Here is a 24,088-nt window from a genome sequence, read left to right as displayed (position 1 = left end):
AACATCTGTATAACAAGAATCACGGACCGGCATCGATGCCACGACATCACAACTAGTGATCAGCACTGCCACACTCAGCCTCTCCTCACTTTCACATACAGATTCTTATTATTGTGTACCCAAGAACTGGTATAATTGTTCACGTGTTATATATTGACTCTCTTTCCCTCTGCTGTAATCACTCACATACACACTTTTCTTTGTATGACGGCCTGTCTTTGATTATGTTCTTATATGTCGCATTCACACTCTCACACAGGCATACATCTTTAACGCTATAATAAATATCTCTGTTATTCATCTAATACGGTTGTGGTCTTTCATTGCTGGTCATCTATGTTATCGTCGCATAACATATTAGTATATCATCTTTGATATATATTTGTATGTTCGACCGTGCGACGCGTTTAAATAAAAGGAGTCTTCTGTTTTTCCATTCGTCACCATTTCTCCTTTTATGAGTTCGCACGGTCGTCCCTTACATATATAATATATAGATATCATTATTATCATCAATTAACATCTGTTTTCGATGCTGGCATGGATTACATGGCTTGACTGGAACTGGTAAGTTAGAAAGCTGCATTTAAGAAGGGCTGGATGCCCTTCCTAATGCCAACCACTCCAAGAGTGTAATGGGTGCTTTTTATGTGCCACCAGCATGGGTACCATTTACATGACACCAGTAATGACCACAACTACGATTTCACAGGTATATACAAATACATACATACATGTTTATATATATCATCATCATCATCATCATCATCATCATCATCATCATCATCGTTGAACGTCCGCTTTCCACGCTAGCATGGGTTGGACGATTTGACTGAGGACTGGTGAAACCAGGTGGCTACATCAGGCTCCAATCTGATTTGGCAGAGTTTCTACAGCTGGATGCCCTTCCTAACGCCAACCACTCAGAGAGTGTAGTGGGTGTTTTTACGTGTCACCCGCACGAAGGCCAGTCAGGCGGTACTGGCAACGGCCACGCTCAAAATGGTGCATTTTATGTGGCACCCACACAAGAGCCAGTCCAGGGGCACTGGCAACGATCTCACTCGAAAATCCCACGAAGGCCAGCCAGGCGGCACTGGCAACGATCTCGCTCAAAAAATTTCATGTGTCACCCGCACAAGAGCCAGTCCAGGGACACTGGCAACGATCTAGATCGAAAATCCCACGAAGGCCAGCCAGGCGACACTGGCAACGGCAACGCCCAAAATGGTGCATTTCATGTGTCACCCGCACATGAGCCAGTCCAGGGGCACTGGCAACGATCTCGCTCGAAAATCCTACGACGGCCCCGCACAAGAGCCAGTCCAGGGGCACTGGCAACGATCTCACTCGAAAATTTTCATGTGTCACCCGCACAAAAGCCAGTCCAGGGGCACTGGCAACGATCTCGATCGAAAATCCCACGAAGGCCAGCCAGGCGGCACTGGCAACGGCCACGCCCAAAATGGTGCATTTTATGTGTCACCCGCACATGTGCCAGTCCAGGGGAACTGGCAACGATCTCGCTCGAAAATCCTACGACGGCCCCGCACAAGAGCCAGTCCAGGGGCAACGGCAACGATCTCGCTCGAAGGTCCATAGACATGCTGCGGGCACAAGTGCCAGAAAGGCGACGCTGGGCACACGTGCCATCACGATTTCGATTTCGCAATAAGTCTTCGCAAGCTGAGTTTCGTGTCCAATGAAGGAGAAGGCGTTGGCATGGGTGCCAGTCGTCGAATTTAACTCGATTTCGATTTCACTTGCCTCAACAGGTCTTCGCGAGTGGAGTTTAGTGTCCAATTTAACTCGATTTCGATTTCACTTGCCTCAACAGGTCTTCGAAAGTGGGGTTTAGTATCCAATTTAACTCGATTTCGATTTCACTTGCCACAACAGGTCTTCGCAAGTGGAGTTTGGAGTCCACCTTAACTCGATTTCGATTTCACTTGCCTCAACAGGTCTTCGCAAGTGGAGTTTGGTGTCCAATGAAGGAAGGTACGCATAAGTGGACTGGCTGAGGCCATAGATTTAGGTCTCACTTGGCTTGCCGGGTCTTCTCACGCACAGCATATTTCCAAAGGTCTCGGTCAGAAGTCATCGCCTCGGTGAGGCCCAATGTTCGGAGGTCGTGCCTCACCACCTCATCCCAGGTCTTCCTGGGCCTACCTCTTCCGCAGGTTCCCTCAACTGCTAAGGTGTGGCACTTTTTCACACAGCTATCCTCATCCATTCTCGCTACATGACCATACCAGCGTAATCGTCTCTCTTGCACACCACAACTGATGCTTTGTAAGTTCAACTTTTCTCTCAAGGTACTGATACTCTGTCTAGTATGCACACTGACATTACACATCTAGCGGAGCATACTGGCTTCATTCCTTGCGAGCCTACGCATGTCCTCAGCAGTTACGGCCCATGTTTCACTGCCATGAAGCATGGCTGTTCGTACACATGCGTCATACAATCTGCCTTTTACTCTGAGAAAGAGACCCTTTGTCGCCAGCAGAGGTAAGAGCTCTCTGAACTTTACCCAGGCTATTCTAATTCTAGCAGCTACGCTTTCTGCGCACCCACCTCCACTGCTAATTTGGTCACCAAGATATTGGAAGCTATCAACCACTTCTAGTTTTTCTCCCTGGAATGTGGCAGAAGTTGTTTTCTGCACATTCACAGTATTTATAGCTCCAGAACATCTGCTGCATACAAAGACTAACTTCCTAGTTAACCTTCCTTTGATATTGTTGCACCTCTTATGTGTCCATAGCTTGCACTGGGTGCATCTTATAGAGTTACTTCCCACTCCTTTTCTACAGATCGAGCAGGGCCATCTACCCGAAGGGGTTTGTGTTTTGTCTGCCTTCCTACTTATTAGGACTTTGGTTTTAGCTAGGTTGACTCTAAGGCCCTTCGATTCTAGTCCTTGCTTCCACACCTGAAACTTCTCCTCTAGTTCTGATAGTGACTCCGCAATTAGTGCAAGATCATCAGCATAGAAGAGCTCCCAGGGGCATCCTGTCTTGAATTCCTCTGTTATAGCCAGGAGGACTATGATAAATAGGAGGGGGCTGGGGACAGAACCTTGGTGGACCCCTACCTCCACCCGGAATTCTTCACTGTACTCGTTGCCAACCCTCACCTTACTGACAGCGTCCCTGTACATGGCTCGCACAGCTCTCACTAACCATTCTTCTGTCCTTAGTTTCCTCATTGACTACCAGATAAGGGATCGGAGGACCCTGTCAAAGGCTTTCTCCATGTCAACTAAACCCAGGTACAGAGGTTTATCCTTGGCTAGGTATTTCCCCTGAAGCTGTCATACCAGAAATATAGCATCAGTGGTGCATTTCCCAGGCACGAACCCAAACTGCATCTCATCTAAACTGACTCGCTCCCTAAGCAGTTGAGCTATGACCCTCTCCGTGACTTTCATTACCTGATCTAAAAGCTTGATACCTCTGTAATTATTTGTATCTAAAGCGTCACCTTTACCTTTGTAGCAGTTAACTATGGTGCTGCTACACCAGTCATTGGGTATGACTCCTTCGTGTATCACCTGGTTCGTAATACGGGTGACTAGGCTATAGCCGACACTGCCAGATATTTTGAGCATCTCTGCAGTGATTCCTGATGGGCCGGGGGCTTTCCCTGTCTTCATACTCTTAATTGCTTTATCTACCATGGTACTGTCACTGGTACTATATATATATATATATATATACACACACACACATATATATATATATACATACATACATACATACATACACACACACACACATATATATATACATACATACATACATACATACATACATACATACATACATACCAGTTTTGCTTTACTGGGGGTATATAGATAACATTAATATTTTACAGCTCTATATTTAAGAGATGAGGAATTATTTACATTATTTACATTATCTACATTTGACGGATGCTAGGACACAACAACCTTCTAAGCAGACCGAGTGCAGATATGAATAGCATATGGGAACCGGTATTGAGGAAGGATAGAAAAATAATAGATTTATAAGCCTTAAAATTCACCCCATAATTGCCCACGGGCATATGGCGTAGTGGTTAAGAGCGCGGGCTACTAACCCCAAGGTTCCGAGTTCGATTCACGGCAGCGACCTGATTAATAATAATAATAATAATAATAATATAATAATAATAATAGTAACATCGATAGGAATGAGAACCCAGGTTCGAAATTTCCCCAAGACACCTGACGAAGGCTGGAGGGTATATCAGCCGAAACGTTGTGTTAACAACAAACAAGATGAGGACGAATATCCGTCAAATGTAAATAATGTAAATAATTCCTCATCTCTTAAATATAGAACTGTATTATCTAATCGGTACGGAGCCGACATTAGACTTCATTGGAGACATATAGAGAAACTCCATCAAAAACTAGTTCGTCTTTCAAACCATCTAACTTTCCTGTGTAGATGTAGAGACTCAAAGCTAATACCACCTGGCTTGAATATAATGACACCAGTGGATTCATATAAAGCTAGAAGAGTAGCGGAAAGGGCAGGACATGCCCTCGTCCGTGAGAGGATCCATTACAACCGTTGGAAAAAACATCAACTAAATAACGAAATCAAAGAGAGGCTATCTTCTTTACTTAGAGAAATAACTAGAGATGACGACAGAAAGAGAATCCAACAAGATCTAGGAAAATCGTACATGAAAGAATTTGAAACGGTGAAGACACGCCAGATTAAGAAGTTCATGAAACTCAAAGGTCGGAGAATGAAGACTGAAGTCCATCACCCACCTGTGAAAGCAGTGATTAATGTAAGTAGCCGACGTCTGGAAGACTCCGAAGAAGCCGTACTGAACAAAGGTCTCAACTTTGCGACAACCATCAAGCGCATTCCATACTTGGACATAATAGCCCCTATTGAAGAGATAGCGGTAAAGATACCGAAAGCTCAGGGAGATGAACTGAGGTGGAAGGTGAGACAGGTACTGGAGAAAGCGAAACTTCCCAAACCAAACATCACTAAGGAAGAAAAGTTCGCTATCAAAAGGCTACAAGGAGACAATTCCATCATAGTTCTCCCAGCGGACAAGGGAAATGCTGCAGTGGTGATGAACAAGTCTGACTACTCCGAAAAATTGGCAAGTCTTATAAGTGATGGTAGCTACAGTAGAGTAAAGAAAGACCCAACTCTGAAAACAGAGAGGAAGTTGTCACAGATCTTGATCAAGAACAAGGATCACTTCACACCAATGAAGTCCAGACAGCTGACTCAACACTACAGTAAACTACCACACATGTACGGTCTCCCTAAGATTCACAAGGAAGGTATTCCACTAAGACCTATAGTGAGCTGTAGGGGTTCAGCATGTCATCCACTGAGCCGCTTCTTGGTGGATATAATCAGTCCATTAGCAGGAAAGTCAACATCATACGTGAAGAATTCCATCCACTTCACAGAATTGATCAAGGATACTCCCATTGAATCCAACCAGATGGTGAGTCTAGATGTGATAAGTCTATTCACCAAAGTCCCAACTGGTGAAGCACTATCGGTGATTCAAGAAAAACTAGTGACAGACACCCATCTAAAAGAACGCACTAGTATACCAACAACAAACTTGATGGAAATGTTGACTTTCTGTGTAGAAACTACCTACTTCAGTATGGACACTGATATATATCGACAAGAAGATGGTTTAGCTATGGGTTCGCCATTATCACCGATAATAGCCAATATATACATGGAATACTTCGAGAATTTGGCTTTAGGATCAACACCACTAAAACCAACCCTATGGCTGCGATACGTTGATGACACCTTTATTCTCTGGCCCCACCAGCAAGATGTCCAAATGCTGCTAGATCATGTGAACTCAATAAATCCATCCATACAGTTCACCATGGAAAAGGAACAGAACAATCAGCTGGCATTCCTGGACGTATTAATAACACACACCGAGTATGGATTCAGGACATCCGTATATCGCAAACCAACCTTCACTGGACGATACCTTAACTTCAATTCCCACCATCCATACAGTGTAATGAGAGGAATTGCTCAGTGCCTAAAACACCGAGCAAAGAATATAAGTAGCGATCGTGATACCCACCACGAGGAAATGATCAAGCTCAGTAACAATCTATTAAGAAACAACTACCCCAAGAACATATTATCTACTCCAATTATGAAGAAAAGAGAGGACGAAACCAATAAACTGTCTACAGTCTGTCTACCCTATGTGAAAGGCCTCTCCGAAAAGATACAAAAGATATGCGGCCCATATGACATCAGGGCAGTATTCAAGAGCAATACAACACTTCGCAAATATCTCCTTCGGGTAAAACCACCAACAGAAGAGAATATGACCAAAAACTGCGTGTACTCCATCCCATGCAGCTGTGGTAGGTTATACAAAGGCGAAACATGTCGCCCCCTCAAAATAAGGGTAGAAGAACATCGCAAAGCTGTGACACGAGGAGATATAGATAAATCGGGTATAGCTGATCATGTATGGAAAAATGGAAACCACCTCCCCCTGTGGGATGAAGTTAAAATAATAGACAGGGAACAACACTGGAAAATACGAAAACTAAAAGAAGCAGCACATATGCTAGGACACAACAACCTCCTAAGCAGACCGAGTGCAGATATGAATAGCATATGGGAACCGGTATTGAGGAAGGATAGAAAAATAATAGATTTATAAGCCTTAAAATTCACCCCATAATTGCCCACGGGCATATGGCGTAGTGGTTAAGAGCGCGGGCTACTAACCCCAAGGTTCCGAGTTCGATTCACGGCAGCGACCTGATTAATAATAATAATAATAATAATAATAATAATAATAATAACATCGATAGGAATGAGAACCCAGGTTCTAAATTTCCCCAAGACACCTGACGAAGGCTGGAGGGTATATCAGCCGAAACGTTGTGTTAACAACAAACAAGATGAGGACGAATATCCGTCAAATGTAGATAATGTAAATAATATTAATATTTTAGTTAGGATAAACTCTACAAACTGTAGTGTAGAAACCGAAAGGAGCAAAATGGAGAGCATTTAGATGAACTAGATGGCTACACCAGGCTCCAATCTGATTTGGCAGAGTTTCTACAGCTGGATGCCCTTTCTAAAGCCAACCACTCCGACAGTGTAGTGGGTGCTTTTACGTGCCAGTGGCATGAAGGTCAGTCAAGCGGTACTGGCAACGGCCACTCTCGAAATGGTGTATTTTACGTGCCACCTGCACAGGAGCCAGTCCAGTGGTACCGGCAACGATCTCGCTCGAGTGTCTTTTCCCTTTCCACTGGCACAAATGCCAGGAAGGCAACATTGGTAATAATCACGCTCAAATGGTGCTATTTACATGCCACCGGCACGGAAGCCAAACAGCTGGTGCTCTGGCAACGATCATGTTCGGACGGTGCTCTTAGTGCTCCACTGGTACAGGTGCCGACACGATTTCGCTTTCGCTTGCCCTAACAGGTCTTCGTAAGCCGAGTTTAGTGTCCAATGAAGAAGAGGTTGGCATGGGTGCCAGTCTACAAATTTAGTTCGATTTCGATTTCACTTGCCTCAACAGGTCTTTGCAAGCGGAGTTTAGTGTCCAATGAAGGAATGTTATGTGTAAGTGGGCTGCCTACATCCCTGGCAGAGGCCTTGGATTTTGGTCTCACTTGGCTTGCCAGGTCTTCTCATGCACAGCATATTTCCAAAGGTCTCGGTCACAAGTCATTGCCTCGGTGTGGCCTAATGTTCGGAGGTTGTGCTTCACCACCTCATCCCAGGTCTTGTGTGTATATATATATATATCATGATTGAACAGAATTTGATGACTGGCACCTGTGCCAGTGGAGCGCTAAGAGCACTGTCTGAGCATGATCATTGCCTAAGCAGCTGTCTGGCTTCCGTGCCAGTAGCATGTAAATAGCGCCATTTCAGCGTGATCGTTACCAGCATCGACTTACTAGCACTTGTGCTGGTGGCACATGAGAAAACATTCGAGCAAGGTCGTTGCCAGTGCCGCTGGACTGACTCCTGTGCAGGTGGCATGTAAAAAACACCATTTTGAGCGTGGCCGTTGCCAGTACCGCCTGACTGGTCCTCGTGCCGGTGGCATGTAAAACACCCACTCCACTCTCGGAGTGGTTGGCGTTAGGAAGGACATCCAGCTGTAGAAACTCTGCCATATCAGATTGGAGCCTTCTGGTTCGCCAGTCCTCAGTCAAACTGTCCAACCCATGCTGGCATGGAAAGCGGACGTTAAACAATGATGATAATGATATATATATATATATATATATATATATATATATATATATATAATAATAATAATAATAATAATAATAATAATAATAATAATAATAATAATAATAGGGACAAAATCCAAAATTACAGGTAAAAATTCAATTAAAATCAATTTATAAAAAATTAAAATTAAATTGAGCTTTATAGATAAAATATATATAAAATATATAGTTTTAGGGAAAATAACCAAGTTTCAAGAACTCATCGATGAAAATCCACTATCACATTTAGAAAAATTAACAATTAAAAGCACAATAAATGAGTATAATATAAAGCAAAGTAAATATCATAAGATAAATATAATAAAATGATTACACGTGTTTCATAACTAATTTTCAAATAGAAAGGAAATTTAAATCGATTAAAATCAATTGAAATTATCGAAAATAAATTCTATTAAAAAATATAGCTAATCGTCAGATCGTAAGTAGAACAATAATTAGATATATATATCTCAACCAACAATAAGTACCAAATGAATTAATATGAAATACTTATTTTATAAAGATAGAAAAATTATTAAAAATATCAAAATAACAAAATAATAACCATTCAATAATCCTCCCTTCCTCCATTATAATAACATGTATATTATGTACAAAAAACAGCTTACATAAATTATCATTGTTTTAAATTATCTTTGTTTTAAATACAATTTGAACGAAGTTTAAGTTTAAAATAATAATGAAGATAAAATTAATAAATATTTAACCGGTGTAATAGTTAAAGCTATACTATTTAAAGCTAAAAACGTTTATTTATTAAAAATCAATTGAATAATAGAAAAATACAAGAATATTTATTTCTACAAACGTAAGAATAAAAATATGAATGAAAAAATTATGAATGAAAAAATTATGAATGAAAAAATTAGGAAAGAAAAAAATTATTAAGAATAAAAGATTAAACTTTATATATATATATACAAAGTTTTAATTAAAAAAAACCTTTAACGATATTATAAACAATAAAGACTAATTATTAATCAAATATTATCAATCAAAAATAATCGAAAATATATCAACACTATTCAAATCGAGGTTCTAATATTATGTAGAAATGAAACTATAACTTCTAAACAATTTAGTGTTAAATAAGTTATTTATTAAAAAATAATCTATAAAGAACCAAATGAATAATATAAAAAACAAGAATACATATTATTTTCAAATAGTAGAAAATCTTTAGCAAAGTAAAAACAGTATATTTATATATATATATATTATATTATCCTTTTAGAGTATTATTCCCTAGGTTTCCAAAGTTTTTTTTTCATCATACTTTGTTTAAGGAATTCCTTTCATTTCCGTATGAATATATATAAATAAAAACCATTAGAAGAATCAATTTATTAGATAGAGTCCAATAGATATCATCAAATCAATATGGTCTTTTGTGACAGAAACAGCTATCTGGTTAAAATAAATAGATAATCCATATTAGCATCAAAACCTGTTCCTTTATTTGATGACATTTAATGGACTCCGTCTAATAAATTGATTCTTCTAAAGATTTAAATTCAATGACTGGTGCCCTTGCCAGTGAACTGCTAACAGCTCCATCCGAGTGGGATCACTGCCAGAGCAGCTGTTTGGCTTCCATGCCGGTGGCACGTAAAAAGCACCATTTGAGCGTGATCGTTACCAGTGTCACTTTACTGGCACATGAACAAAACATTTGAGCGAGGTCATTGCCAGTGCCGCTGGAGTGACTTCTGTGCAGGTGACATGTAACGAACACCATTTGGGCATGGCCATTGCTAATACTGCCAGACTGGCCCTCGTGCCGGTAGCATGTAAAAGCACACACTATACTCTTGGAGTGTTTGGCGTTAGGAAGGGCATCCAGCTGTAGAAACTCTGCCAGATCAGATTGGAGCCTGGTGCACACATCTGGTTCGCCAGTCTTCAGTCAAATTGTCCAACCCATGCTAGCATGGAAAGCGGACATTAAATGATAATGATGATAATGATGATGATGATGATGGTGATGATATATATAAGAGCCCCTTCAGTCATGAGTGAGACCACGGGATTGTCTGGGCAAAGTTGTTTATGGAAGGCCAGCAGTCACCCATGCATACCAGCCTCCCCTCTCCATGCTACCAGTGTTATCCAAGAGAAAGGCAAAGGCTGACACAGCTTGGCACCAGTGACGCCACAACTCATTTCTACAGCTGAGTGAACTAGAGAAACGTTTCTTGCACAAGGACGCAACGCACAGCCTGATTTGGGAATCGAACACACTACCTTGTGATTGTGAGCCCAATGGTCTAACTACTGAGTCATGCAAGGTATCTGTGTATCAATAGTTTATTTTGAGTAAAAGCCTCATAATGCACTCTTAAAAGCTGCTGTGCTTCTTGTTGTCGGCTGTCGCATTCCATCTCCCAGGGTAATCCAATAGTATGGGTATGCATTTGGAACACCTTTCAGCTTAGGATAAATATAATAACAATAATATATGGATGGAAATTCATAGTCTTTATTAAACTTTATTAATTAAGCATGATTAATAAAGTTTAATAAGGCCTATGAATTTCCCATCCACTGTTATTATTTTTGTGTTTTTGTGTGTATATTTATGTGTGTGAAAGATGATGGATGTACGTGTGTGTGAGTGAGCATTCACTCACTCAGGCACACTAAAACACACAAAACACCTAATATCTTTTGGCAGAGGTAAAGCGCTTGCACACCACCCATTTCCGGTGTATTATTTAGATTTTTTTGCAAATTTTTTTCGGATCTCTGTTTTCGATAGAGAAGAATATGATTTTGCCCAAAAATCACGTTTTCAAAATTTTAGTCCCCCCACTACCACCACCACCACCACCACCACCATCACCACCAATTTCTTAATTTTTAAGTTCTTCCGAATTTTGTTTTTTAATTCACGTATAAAGATAGAGATTACGAATATGGGAATTTTTTTTTCAAATTTCAATTTTTCCCGAAGAAAGAAACGTCACCCACCCACTCACTACCTCCCACTTTGAAAAAGCTAAAAACTCCGGATGTTTCACTTTCGTCTGATGGGTGGTATACATGCGCTTTGCCTTCGCCTAATCTTTCATATACACATAAATACATTGATTGTGCCAGTGTGAGTAAATACAAATACATTAATTGAATACGCCTGAGCGCACACCATTATCTTCATATACACGTACATACATAAATACACACACACACACACACACACACACACACACACACACACATTATATTTCATATACACTTTACATACATAAATACACACACACACATACACACCCATTATCTTTCATATACACGCACACGCACACAGGTACACCCATTATCTTTCATAGACACGTACATACGCTCTTGCACCCGTCTCTTTAACTTTCTATCGACTTCAGAGCTGTTGTCGCCTTCAACACATCCTGGAAACAAAAGTAGAAACTTTTTCATGGAAATTGATTGCTGAAAACGTAGTCGATTGATTACTGCTTAAGAAGAGTGGACCCGACGCGCGCACCCGCACTAATCAGAAGACGGACGCACACGGCAAATCAGAGGCACCCGTGATAAAAAAAAAAAAGAATAAAACTCTCCACGTGTAAATATGTGTAAACTGTAAATGGGGAGTGGGGGAGTTGTGTACTCCCATCATATTCTTGAATCTACTTTTTGCATTTTTCCAGTAACATTCAACTGAGTTGGTATGCGCTTTAGTTACTGAATCCACAAAGTTTTCTTCAGGGTTCACTTTGAAATGGGAATATCGTGGTTCGACATCAATTTCAGCTATTCCCTTGTATATCCTCCATCAATCAAAATGGACAGTCGTTCCTGGTTTTATATACTTTCTGATAAGGGGAAGCAGAGTTTCGGAGGAACGATCATTCACAAACACTAAAAATCCTATTTTTTCCTGTCCTGTCCTGTCCTGTCCTGTTTTGTCCTGTCTGCCTGTCGGTCTGTCTGTCTGTCTATTTTCATTCATTCAGTCGGTTGTTTGTTTAGATAGATAAATAAAGTCCTGTTTAGATAGATAAATAAAGTCCTGCCCCACCTCATTTACAATTTACACACATTTATACATGGGTGAGTTCTTTGTTATTTTATCTCGGTTGCCATTGATTTGGGCGTATGCGTGCGTCCGCCTACTGACTCTCTCTCTCTCTCTCTCTATCTCTCTCTCTCTCTCTCTCCCTCCCTTACACACACATACACATGTATACGTACAAAAAAATGTATGCAATAGGTTTACGTAAGTATGTATGTATGTCACTGAATCCATTCACACACACACACATACATAACAACATGCGTGTGTGTCACTGTAGTCATTCATACATACATACATAACCTCTCTCTCTTACACTAACAAAAGAACTTCACATACACACCACCACTTTCTTATTTCTTTATTGCCCACAAGGGGCTAAACATAGAGGGGACCACCAAAAATGACAGACAGTGCGTAACGACCCCAGTGCGTAACAGGTACTTAATTTATCGACCCCGAAAGGATGAAAGGTAAAGTCGACCTCGGCGGAATTTGAACTCAGAACGTAACGGCAGACGAAATACCGCTAAGCATTTCGCCCGGCGTGCTAACGTTTCTGCCAGCTCGCCGCCTTTACACACCACACTTTCTGTCTCGCATACTCATTATAAAAAGGAAATAAAAATAATTTCAGCTGTCTTTCTTTCTTTCTTTCTCTCTCTCACACACCTACACACACCAGCAACATTACACACACACACACACACACACATGCCAACTTCAAAAGAAATTGCGCTCTCTCTATCTCTTTCGCTTTTACGACATCGTTTTCCTCTTTCCAACCAACACTTTTTACGGAAAAGGCCGATGTGATGTAAATAAATACACGTGATTTAAGTGACAGCTTTGGCACTAGTACCGAAAGATCGCACTCCACTATTTCAGTATTACGTGTCAAAAGTGAAACAATAACATGTCGGTACTGTAATTTCAAATATTTTCACTTTAATACTTTCAATTTCATAATGAAACTATTAAAGTGAGACAATACTCTCACATATATACAGGCATACTATAAGACCCAAGTTAAAAACATTCCCAACAATTCAACTTCTCTGGTTGACATTAACACACTCACCCCCAATACGGGCCTTCATTCCCACATTTTAGGGCTCCATGAGCTCCATTTTGCAGGAGCAAAATCCTTTTTACAGGTTCCAGAAGACTGAAGTTTTAGAATATGCGCATAAAGATTAATAGTATGGCATACATGTCTCATGATTAGAATTTTTTAGAGTGTGTAAAGAGAGAAAGAACCCTTATGTGCAATTTTGATGAAATTCGAATCATATGTATTCCAGTTTCTTACAGAAAATATAACAGAAAAGTCTCATTTTTCAATTGCATGTAACATGGGCACGCCGGGTATCTCTGCTAGTATATATATATATATATATATATATATATATATATATATATATATATATATATATATATATATATATATATCTTAATATATAAATCTGAAGTTGTGTGTTTGTGTGAAGCCTTTTTGAATGTTTATAGAAATCCACATTTTCCACTTTTTCGTAAAAATTTTTACATCAATGGAATTTTCTCGATGTGAACTTTCCAGTGCAGTAATTAGATTTTTAAAATTCCGTTTACTTTGTGTGATTTAAGGGAGAGTTGGCTGTTGTTTCTAGCAACTTTTATATTTCATCCCTTCTACCTGGAACGTCATTCTTACACACGCGCTCAACATAAAAATATAGAGAGTAAGAGTTAAAGAGGGAGAGGGAGAGAGAGAGAAAGTGATACATACAACATCATAGATTAAACTTTCATCTCAGTGTTCTTTACCTATTTTTCATAACATAGATACGTAAAAACACACCCAACCACACATACGTGACCTGTGACAACAACATACACATTGCTCTCAATCTCTATTCATTTCTTCTCCTCTTCCTCTCTCGCTCTCTGTGCAAGTAAACACAATCATTCACATCGTGGTATATTTACAAAACATTGATGGCATAACTACAGAGTTGTATCCCCCAACTTTGGAAGGTCATAAAACCGGTTTAAAATGACAGCAGCAATTCACCACATTCCAGTAGCTACTTTGAACATAATGCAAAATGGTGCATCAACACCTTCTGCCCAATCTGATAGAATTCTGACAAAACTGTTTAGCAACAGATCGCCAGCAATTGCTTCATCACAAATTGCCATCCTAGCTCCTGTGAAAAGGGATTACCCTGCTATGTATAATCAGGGCAGCGCAAAAAGTTGTTTTGCACAAGCATTTCTATAGCCAATTACACGGATGACATTTACGTATGCTTAATAATTTTACGCAAAACAGCTTTTAGACTTTCCCTATTAATTTCATCGTCTTTTGAATTATGAACATATTTACATCATAAGGGTTTTTTTCGTTGTAAGGCTTTCTTTTTTAGTTGATTTTCAGCTAGCAAGACTTATCGTAGATGGCATAATAAGTCACACACGGACAAGGTCGGGTTATACTACTAGTATATATATATTATATATTATATATATATTATATTATATTATATTATATTTATTGTATTATATTATATTATATTATATTATATTATATTATATTATATTATATTTATTATATTATATTATATTATATTATATTATATTTATTATATCTATTATATTATATTTATTATATTATATTATATTTATCTTATCATATTTACTTTACTTTATATTATACTCATTTATTGTGCTTTTAATTATTAATTTTTCTATATGTGATAGTGGATTTTCATCGATGAGTTCTTGAAAATTGGTTATTTTCCCTAAAACTATATATTTTATATATACTTTATCTATAAGGCTCAATTTATAGGGCTTTATCTATAAGGCTCAATTTTCTACTATTTGAAAATAATATGTATTCTTGTTTTTATACTATTCATTTGGTTCTTTATATATTATTTTAATAGATAACTTATTTAACACTATATTATTTAGAAGTTATAGTTTCATTTCAACATAATATTAGAACTTCGATTGGAATAGTGTTGATATATTTTCGATTACTTTTGATTAATATTATTTGATTAATTATTAATCTTTATAGTTTATAATATCGTTAAAGTTTTTTTTAAATCAAAACTTTGTATATATATATAAAGTTTAACCTTTTATTCTTAATAATTTTTTCTTTCCTAATTTTTTCATTCATAATTTTTTCCATTCATAATTTTTTCATTCATATTTTTTATTATTACGTTTGTAGAAATAAATAATCTTGTATTTTTCTATTATTCAATTGATCTTTAATAATAATTAAATAAACGTCTTTAGCTTTAAATAGTATAGCTTTAACTATTACACCGGTTAAATATGTACTAATTTTATCTTCATTATTATTTTAAACTTAAACTTCGTTCAACTTGTATTTAAAACAATGATAATTTAAAACAATGATAATTTAGGTAAGATGTTTTTTGTATATAATATACATGTTATTATTATGGATGAAGGGATGATTATTGAATGGTTATTATTTTGATATTATGATATTTTTAAAATAATTTTTCTATCTTTATATAATAAGTATTTCATATTAATTCATTTGGTACTTATTGTTGGTTGAGATATATATCTAATTATTGTTCTACTTACGATCTGACGAGTAGCTATATTTTTGAATAGAACTTATTTTCGATAATTTCAATTGATTTTAATCGATTTAAATTTCTTTTCTATTTGAAAATTGGTTATGAAACACGTGTAATCTTTTTATTATATTTATCTTATGATATTTACTTTACTTTATATTATACTCATTTATTGTGCTTTTAATTATTAATTTTTCTATATGTGATAGTGGATTTTCATCGATGAGTTCTTGAAAATTGGTTATTTTCCCTAAAACTATATATATATATATACTCTTTTACTTGTTTCAGTCATTTGACTGTGGCCATGCTGGAGCACCACCTTTAGTCGAGCAAATCGACCCCAGGACTTATTCTTTGTAAGCCTAGTACTTATTCTAGCGTCTCTTTTGCCGAACCGCTAAGTTACGGGGACGTAAACACACCAGAATCGGTTGTCAAGCGATGTTGGGGGGACAAACACAGACACGCAAACATATACACACACATACATATATACACATATATACGACGGACTTCTTTCAGTTTCCGTCTACCAAATCCACTCACAAGGCTTTGGTCGGCCCGAGGCTATAGTAGAAGACACTTGCCCAAGGTTCCACGTAGTGGGACTGAACCCGGAACCATGTCGTTGGTAAGCAAGCTACTTACCACACAGCCACTCCTATATACAAATTATAGGGTAGCAAAAAAAATTTTAGAAATTTTATTTACCACCAGTGGTCTAGCGAGAGTAAAAAAACAGTCAATAGACTATGTATTATTCATTTAAAATGCAGAGATGCCTATAATAGGACATCTACTCGCTAGAAATAGCAGCAAAAGACTACATACCACAAAAATTAGGGATAATTTCGAAAGGAAATGAAAAATAAATAGGAACACGACATAGGAACACGAACCATGCTGCGTATTGACTCGTGCTTCATATGTTGTCTGGTCATTTCTGCTGACGATAGTCCGACCTTGTAAGATATATAATCTTTTGAGGAGAGTTGCATTGTGTGCAAAAATAGTCCTGGTGCCAACTGCAAAGCCAGAAATGTAGTCTACAAAATAAGCTGTATGGATGGTGAGTGTAAAAACAGAAACACCACATACATAGGTGAGACGGCAAGAAGTTTGGCTGAGCGTGTAAACGAACATTGGAGGGACTATAATAATCAAAAACAAACCTCGGTGCTCTACCAGCATGCCAAAGAACAACATGGTGGTGTACTGGACAGAATTAACATAGAAATCCTGTCTAGACACCCCGGTGACGCATCGTTGCGACAAATACAGGAGTCGGTCCTCATAACTGAAACGCAACCAATTTTAAACACCAAATACACGTAGATGAGGGCCTTACAATTGCCCATGGTTGCATGTGTTGTTCACACATATGATGCGGAATATGAACGTAAATAAATTAATTAAAAAGTCTCTATCTGATCTGATATAAACGAAATTGTTACAAACACACATATGGACGCACATACTTACATATAAGCACGAACACATAAGTGCGTGCACACATATGAGCGTGCACACATACGAGCTTGCACACACTCACATGCTCATACCAAACAGTTTCGAAACAACGCCAAAACAACGCCAGATCATATATTCAAAATAAATGGAAGTGGAGAGACAAGTTACTGAAGAGATTGCAAGAGTGCAATGAAATAATTTAACAAAAAACTATATAAATTAATAAAGGACTGAACCAGTGCGTGTGTTTATTACCGGCATAATGCCTCTCCCAAGGTTTAATTGTATATATATATATATATATATATATATATATATATATATATATATATATATATATATATATATATATATATATATATATATATATATAGAGAGAGAGAGAGAGAGAGAGAGAGAGAGAGAGAGAGAGAGAATGTGGACGTTCTGTGCATCATTTTCTTCTTAATTAGTTAATGTAAAGTCACGCACCAGCTTCTGTTCGGCAAAGGTAAAGAGTCAGGGTTAGGGTTTAAGATTATGGTTATGGTTTAGGGTTGGGGTAGGGTTAGGGTTACGCCGAAAACGGGTGGTGTGCATATTCTTTACTTCCGCATATAATTTTAAAATTGTACTTGTAGCTCATGGAATCAATACTGAATCAAAGTAAATATTACAAATTCGAAAAGTAGAAAGAAATACTAACTTATTCCATGGACAGAGATGAAGACTTAAGCTATAATACAAGTGCCATGTTTCTCAGCAAAATTCTAGCACGCTGTAGGCACTAGCGTAGCTAGGGGTGTGGGTGATGTAGGGGCGGTCCGCCCCGGGCGGCTGTTTTGGGTCTGCTGTAGGCATATGATTTTGTGGGGTCTGGCGGTACATACTTTAACTATGCTAGAGACTGTAGAAACGACAAACAGATCAATGTAAGAAATGAAAAATCAAAGCAAAAATTCCAATAAGAAAAGGGAAAAAAACGGATTTTAAAAATAATTACTGATACTAATATACAATTAAAAACTATATATTTAACAACCATCAAAAGCATTATTCATACAGTTTTAACAATTAAAAACACTTGCCTGATTTTCACTTCATATTGAAATCAGCAATTTCGATTTCATAGTCTCTCACTGTACGCAGCCTGCCTTTATTCAACTTACTTATTATACTGCTATGCCTGTGTAGTAACGCCGTGCGCATGCGTAGAATTAAACAACCAAGCGTTCCAGCTCAATTCATTCTCTTTCTTGCTGGCCAGCATAGAGCAATGGACGTGTCAAGAGTGTCTCTAACATTCGAACTCTGGAGACAGCCTCTTTACGTGTTAAGCTGTCTCTCTACATCTTTCGGACTTACGCTCGACAGCTCGCTCACACCTACATAACAACGTCCCAACAACAGAAGCTGTAACAACAAGAACTAAAGATGTATATATTTACCACCTAAATAAAGTGTTGTTTAAGTTGATAGCCTGGAGTTCAGCGTTCCGTTATATTCTAAGTTTATAGTAGGAAAGTCAGGTATACGTCTAAAGATGTATAACCCACTTTCTACTATACCTGCAACTAACTATTAATTTATGACACACAATACACACGCACATGCGCTTATGTGTTAACAAGGTAATCGAGGTAGTTAGAGTATGTGACAGACAGAGTACTTAAGATTAGACTAGTGCTTCAGCATGGATTAGCTACTGTCATCTCAGCCTATGCCCCTTAACCGGGGCTCCCGGATGGGCTGAAAGACCAATTCTATGACACCCTCTTGCAAACTACCTCGTCGACGAGTGACAGGGACCTTCTCTTCGTGGCTGGGGACTTCAATGGTCATGTCGGACGTCGTGCTGGAGGCTTCCATGGCATACATGGAGGCTATGGCTTCGGTTCCCACAACGAGGAGGGAACCAGACTGCTGGAGTTCTGTGATGCAACCGATCTTATGGTCTGCAATACCAACTTCAGGAAACCTGCCTGTCACCTAGTCACCTACCGATCCGGCAGACACTCTAGCCAAATCGACTACATCCTCGCCAGAAATAGGGAAAGAGGGCGGTTTATAAATGCCAAAACCTTCCCTGGCGAAGAATGTACGCCACAACATAGATTAGTAGTTAGCGACTTCGGGATCAAAGGCAAAATGGGTGCCCAGAAGTAGACCGGCTTGGAGGAGAAGGGTGTGGAAGCTTAAAGACTCTGCAAATGGACAGAGACTTAGAGACAAGTTACTTGAAGCATTTACCGAAATAGAAGGGGATATAGCATCATACAACGTGGAAGACAATTGGAGATTTCTGCGGGACAACATTTTTGTGTATCAATATATTATTTATTCTGTGTTCACCTTTTGTGGTGGAAGCATGTAGTATGATACTAAAACAGGTGTGTTTACATACAGCAAAAATCAAAGAAAGTTTTGATTTTTGCTTTTGCACTGAAAGAAGTAACATAATATTCATATTACAGTATGTATGCATGTGTGTAATGAGGACAGTCATTTTGAAAATGTGTGTGCAATAAAATATCTTCGTTTACGAACCATGTCTTGTGTCGAGGTGAATAGACATGTGAGTCGCACGTGGGAGACTTGCGTGTGGAGCTACAGAGAAGACAGGTATCTTTGACCGAAACCTGGCAGGAACTGAGATTGTTTCTACAGTGTAGCTCAGAACGAGGTCTCTGAACGAGGTTAATGTATTAAACAAAGCGAGGCTAATGTATCAAAGAGAGGCTAGATGCCTCATCGAGAAATTCGTCTGTTGTGCAAGTCGACTCACATATTACTATGCAATATATAGCTAGAACTTCTACCGTGTAGCTCAGAACAAGGCTAGTGTCTCAGAACGAGGGGCTGGCATCGACCACGTTTCAATGAGTCACTGTCAGAATTAGAGGAGAAGTTTCAGGTGTGGAATCAAGGTCTACAATTGAAGGGTCATAGAGTCAACCTAGCAAAAACCAAAGCCTTAATATGTAGGAAGGCAGACAAGTTACAACTCCCTTCAGGTAGATGGCCCTGCTTGATCTGTAGAAACTCCACAAGATGTACCTGGTGTAAGCTATGAACACAAAAGGTGCAGCAATATCAAAGGAAGGCTAACTGGGAAGATAGTTTTTGTGTGTGGCAAATGCTCAGGGGCAATAAACACTGGAAATGTGCAGGCCAGTGGGAAAAACTAGAAGTAGTTGATAGCTTCTGTTATCTAGGTAACCAAGTCAGTAGTGGGGTGAATGCTACTCGGCAAAGTTCAGAGAGTTCGTCTCTGCTGGTGACAACGAGCAGACACAAAAGCCTCTCTCACACACACACACACACACACACACACACACACACACACACACACACACACACACACACACACATGATTATAGGCATGAGTGAGAGGTAATAAACTTGTTTTCTACACATAATTTGAAGATATCTTTTTACTTCACAGTCTTTTGATTAAATCTTTTGTTAGATTTTTAGGTTATTTCATTCAGTTTGATAATGTATACTCAGTATTCCTACATTGCGTGACATGGCAAGATAGTATAACAAGAGAATATAATAAAGGATAGTGAGCTGGCAGAAACGTTAGCACTCAGGGCGGAATGCTTAGAGGTATTTCGTCTGTCTTTACATTCTGAGTTAAAATTCCGCCGAGGTCGACTTTGCCTTTCATCCTTTCGGGGTCGATAAATTAAGTACCAGTTACGCACTAGGGTTGACTTAATTCCTTTGTCTGTCCTTGTTTGTCCCCTCTACATTTAGCCCCTTGTGATCAATAAAGAAATAAGAATATAACAAAGGACTTAAACAACACCTAAGTATGCAGATTTTACACTTTGAATGTGCAACAATGATTACTCATCTCACCAATGTACTAAAGGTATAATAATGTGTCAAAACAATTGCAGCGCTTTTAAATAAAGAATGTCATTAATTATATTTTCTATCATAAATATATATCTTTATGTTTGGGTTTGTCTCCCACCAACACTTGAAAACTAGTGTTGGCCTGTTTACAAAAAGGTGGTGGTGGTCAGTTTGTTTGGCCAAAAACCTTTGAAGGTGGTGCTCCTGCACAAGACCAGATTTAAATCATGTAACGCCTGGGACACTTTGAATTCAGAGATCCCCTCATACACAAGAATTGAAATCTTCGAAATTTAGAAAATTTAATTCTCAAAACCCATCTATTGCATTGTAATTGAATTTGATGAGTTTACAAAGACAGTTTAAATAAATGACTGAAAATGTTGCTTTATTGATACACATTTCAAAATTCAAATTCTTTTCTCACATATCCACTTGCAGTGTTTGACTTTTCCTTCATTGTGAAAAGTCAACGATAGGCGCGGGAGTGGCTGTGTGGTAAGTAGCTTGCTTACCAACCACATGGTTCTGGGTTCAGTCTCACTGCGTGGCACCATGGGCAAGTGTCTTCTACTATAGCCTCGGGCCGGCTTGGAGGAGAAGGGTGTGGAAGCTTAAAGACCCTGCAAATGGACGAAGACTTAGAGACATGTTACTCGAAGCATTTGACGAAATAGAAGGGGATATAGCATCATACGATGTGGAAGACAATTGGAGATTTCTGCGGGACAACCTGCTGAGAGCAACCGATCTGTGGCTGGTGTAAAGTCCCCTCTCGATCCAGAGTAACGTGGTGGTGGAACAAGGAGGTAGACAGGGCTATTAGACAAAAGAAACAGGCTTGGAAGGACTGGAAGACCGGTGGTAGCAGGGAATTGTACCAATCTGCCAGAAGGGAAGCTAGGCGACAGGTTTATTTAGCCAGAGGGGAAGCAGATAAGAAAAGATTTGCCAATGTTCTGCGCCGTGAGGACCAAAGACTTGAGGTATTTCGAGTTGCAAGACAGTGTAGGAGAGAAATGTGTTCGCATGGATGATGGTACACTTGCACTAAACAAGGCTGCAAAGAAAGAGGTTTGGAGACGCCACTACGATAGATTGCTTAATAAAGAGAATGAATGGGAGAAAGAGAGTCTGCCGTATGTCGACCCAACAGAGAGACCAGCTATCCGAGTTGACAGTACCATGGTAGATAAAGCAATTAAGATTATGACGACAGGGAAAGCCCCCGGCCCATCAGGGATCACTGCAGAGATGCTCAAAATATTTGGCAGTGTTGGCTATAGCCTAGTCACCCGTATTACGAACCAGGTGATACACGAAGGAGTCATACCCAATGACTGGTGTAGCAGCACCATAGTTAACTGCTACAAAGGTAAAGGTGACGCTTTAGATACAAATAATTACAGAGGCATCAAGCTGTTAGATCAGGTTATGAAAGTTTCGGAGAGGTTCATAGCCCAACTAATTAGGGAGCGAATCAATTTAGATGAGATGCAGTTTGGGTTCGTGCCAGGTAAAAGCACCACTGATGCCATATTTCTAGTAAGACAGCTGCAGGAGAAATACCTAGCCAAGGATAAGTCTCTGTACCTGGCTTTCGTTGACATGGAGAAAGCCTTTGACAGGGTCCCCCGATCCCTTATCTGGTGGTCAATGAGGAAACTAGGGATAGAAGAATGGTTAGTGAGAGCTGTGCGAGCCATGTACAGAGACGCTATCAGTAAGGTGAGGGTTGGCAACGAGTACAGTGAAGAATTCCGGGTAGAGGTAGGGGTCCACCAAGGTTCCGTCCTCAGCCCCCTCCTATTTATCATAGTCCTCCAGGCAATCACAGAGGAATTCAAGACAGGTTGCCCCTGGGAGCTCCTCTATACTGGTGACCTTGCACTAATTGCGGAGTCACTATCAGAACTAGAAGAGAAGTTTCAGGTGTAGAAGCAAGGACTAGAATCGAAGGGCCTTAGAATCAACCTAGCTAAAACCAAAATCCTAATAAGTAGATAAAGGTAGATAAAACACAAACCCCTTCAGGTAGATGGCCCTGCTCAGTATGTAGAAAAGGAGTAGGTAGTAACTCTATAAGATGTACCCGGTGCAAGCTATGGACACATAAGAGGTGCAGCAATATCAAAGGCAGGTTAACTAGGAAGTTAGTTTTTGTATGCAGCAGATGTTCAGGTGCAATAAACACTGTAAACAAACAGGAAACAACTTCTGTCTCATTCCAGGGAGAAAAACTAGAGGTAGTTGACAGCTTCCGCTATCTGGGTGACCAAGTTAGTAGTGGGGGTGGGTGCGCTGAAAGTGTAGTTGCTAGAATAAGAATAGCCTGGGCAAAGTTCAGAGAGCTCTTACCTCTGCTGGCGACAAAGGGACTCTCACTCAGAGTAAAAGGCAGACTGTATGATGCATGTGTACGAACAGCCATGCTACATGGCAGTGAAACATGGGCTGTGACTGCTGAGGACATGCGTAAGCTCGGAAGGAATGAAGCCACTATGCTCCGCTGGATGTGTAATGTCAGTGTGCATACTCGACAGAGTGTAAGTATCTTGAGAGAAAAGCTGAACATCAGAAGCATCAGTTGTGGTGTGCAAGAGAGACGATTGCGCTGGTATGGACATGTGGTGAGAATGGACGAGGATAGCTGCGTAAAAAAGTGCCACGCCCTAACAGTTGAGGGAACCCGTGGAAGAGGTAGGCCCAGGAAGACCTGGGCTGAGGGTGTGAGGCAAGACCTTCGAACATTGGGCCTCACCGAGGCGATGACTACTGACCGAGACCTTTCGAAATGTGGTGTCCGTGAGAAGACCC

The 24,088-nt window shown here is 39.4% G+C and overlaps 1 protein-coding gene across 4 annotated transcripts in view; it reads right to left on the bottom strand.

Annotated features, from left to right (window-relative positions):
• Positions 1-24,088, bottom strand: part of LOC149132154 (uncharacterized) — a 58,560-nt gene that overhangs the window by 5,729 nt on the left and 28,743 nt on the right. The window contains exons 1-2 of one of the 4 annotated variants that reach the window (XM_089364907.1): positions 18,493-18,627; positions 18,111-18,311 (exon numbers count right to left, since the gene is read on the bottom strand). The exons of 2 other annotated variants lie outside the window; for them this stretch is intronic. The gene's annotated coding sequence lies outside the window, so the exon portion shown is untranslated. Of the gene's footprint in view, positions 1-18,110; positions 18,312-18,492; positions 18,774-24,088 lie in introns of those variants that run through there. One more of the 4 variants, XM_089364906.1, reaches the window with a different exon arrangement.

Source organism: Octopus bimaculoides, chromosome Z (assembly GCF_046866305.1).
Source record: "Octopus bimaculoides isolate indiv1 chromosome Z, ASM4686630v1, whole genome shotgun sequence".
Lineage (NCBI taxonomy): Eukaryota > Metazoa > Mollusca > Cephalopoda > Octopoda > Octopodidae > Octopus > Octopus bimaculoides.
The sequence above is the reverse complement of the archived record's forward strand: the minus strand, read 5'-3'. Positions and strand labels throughout refer to the sequence as shown.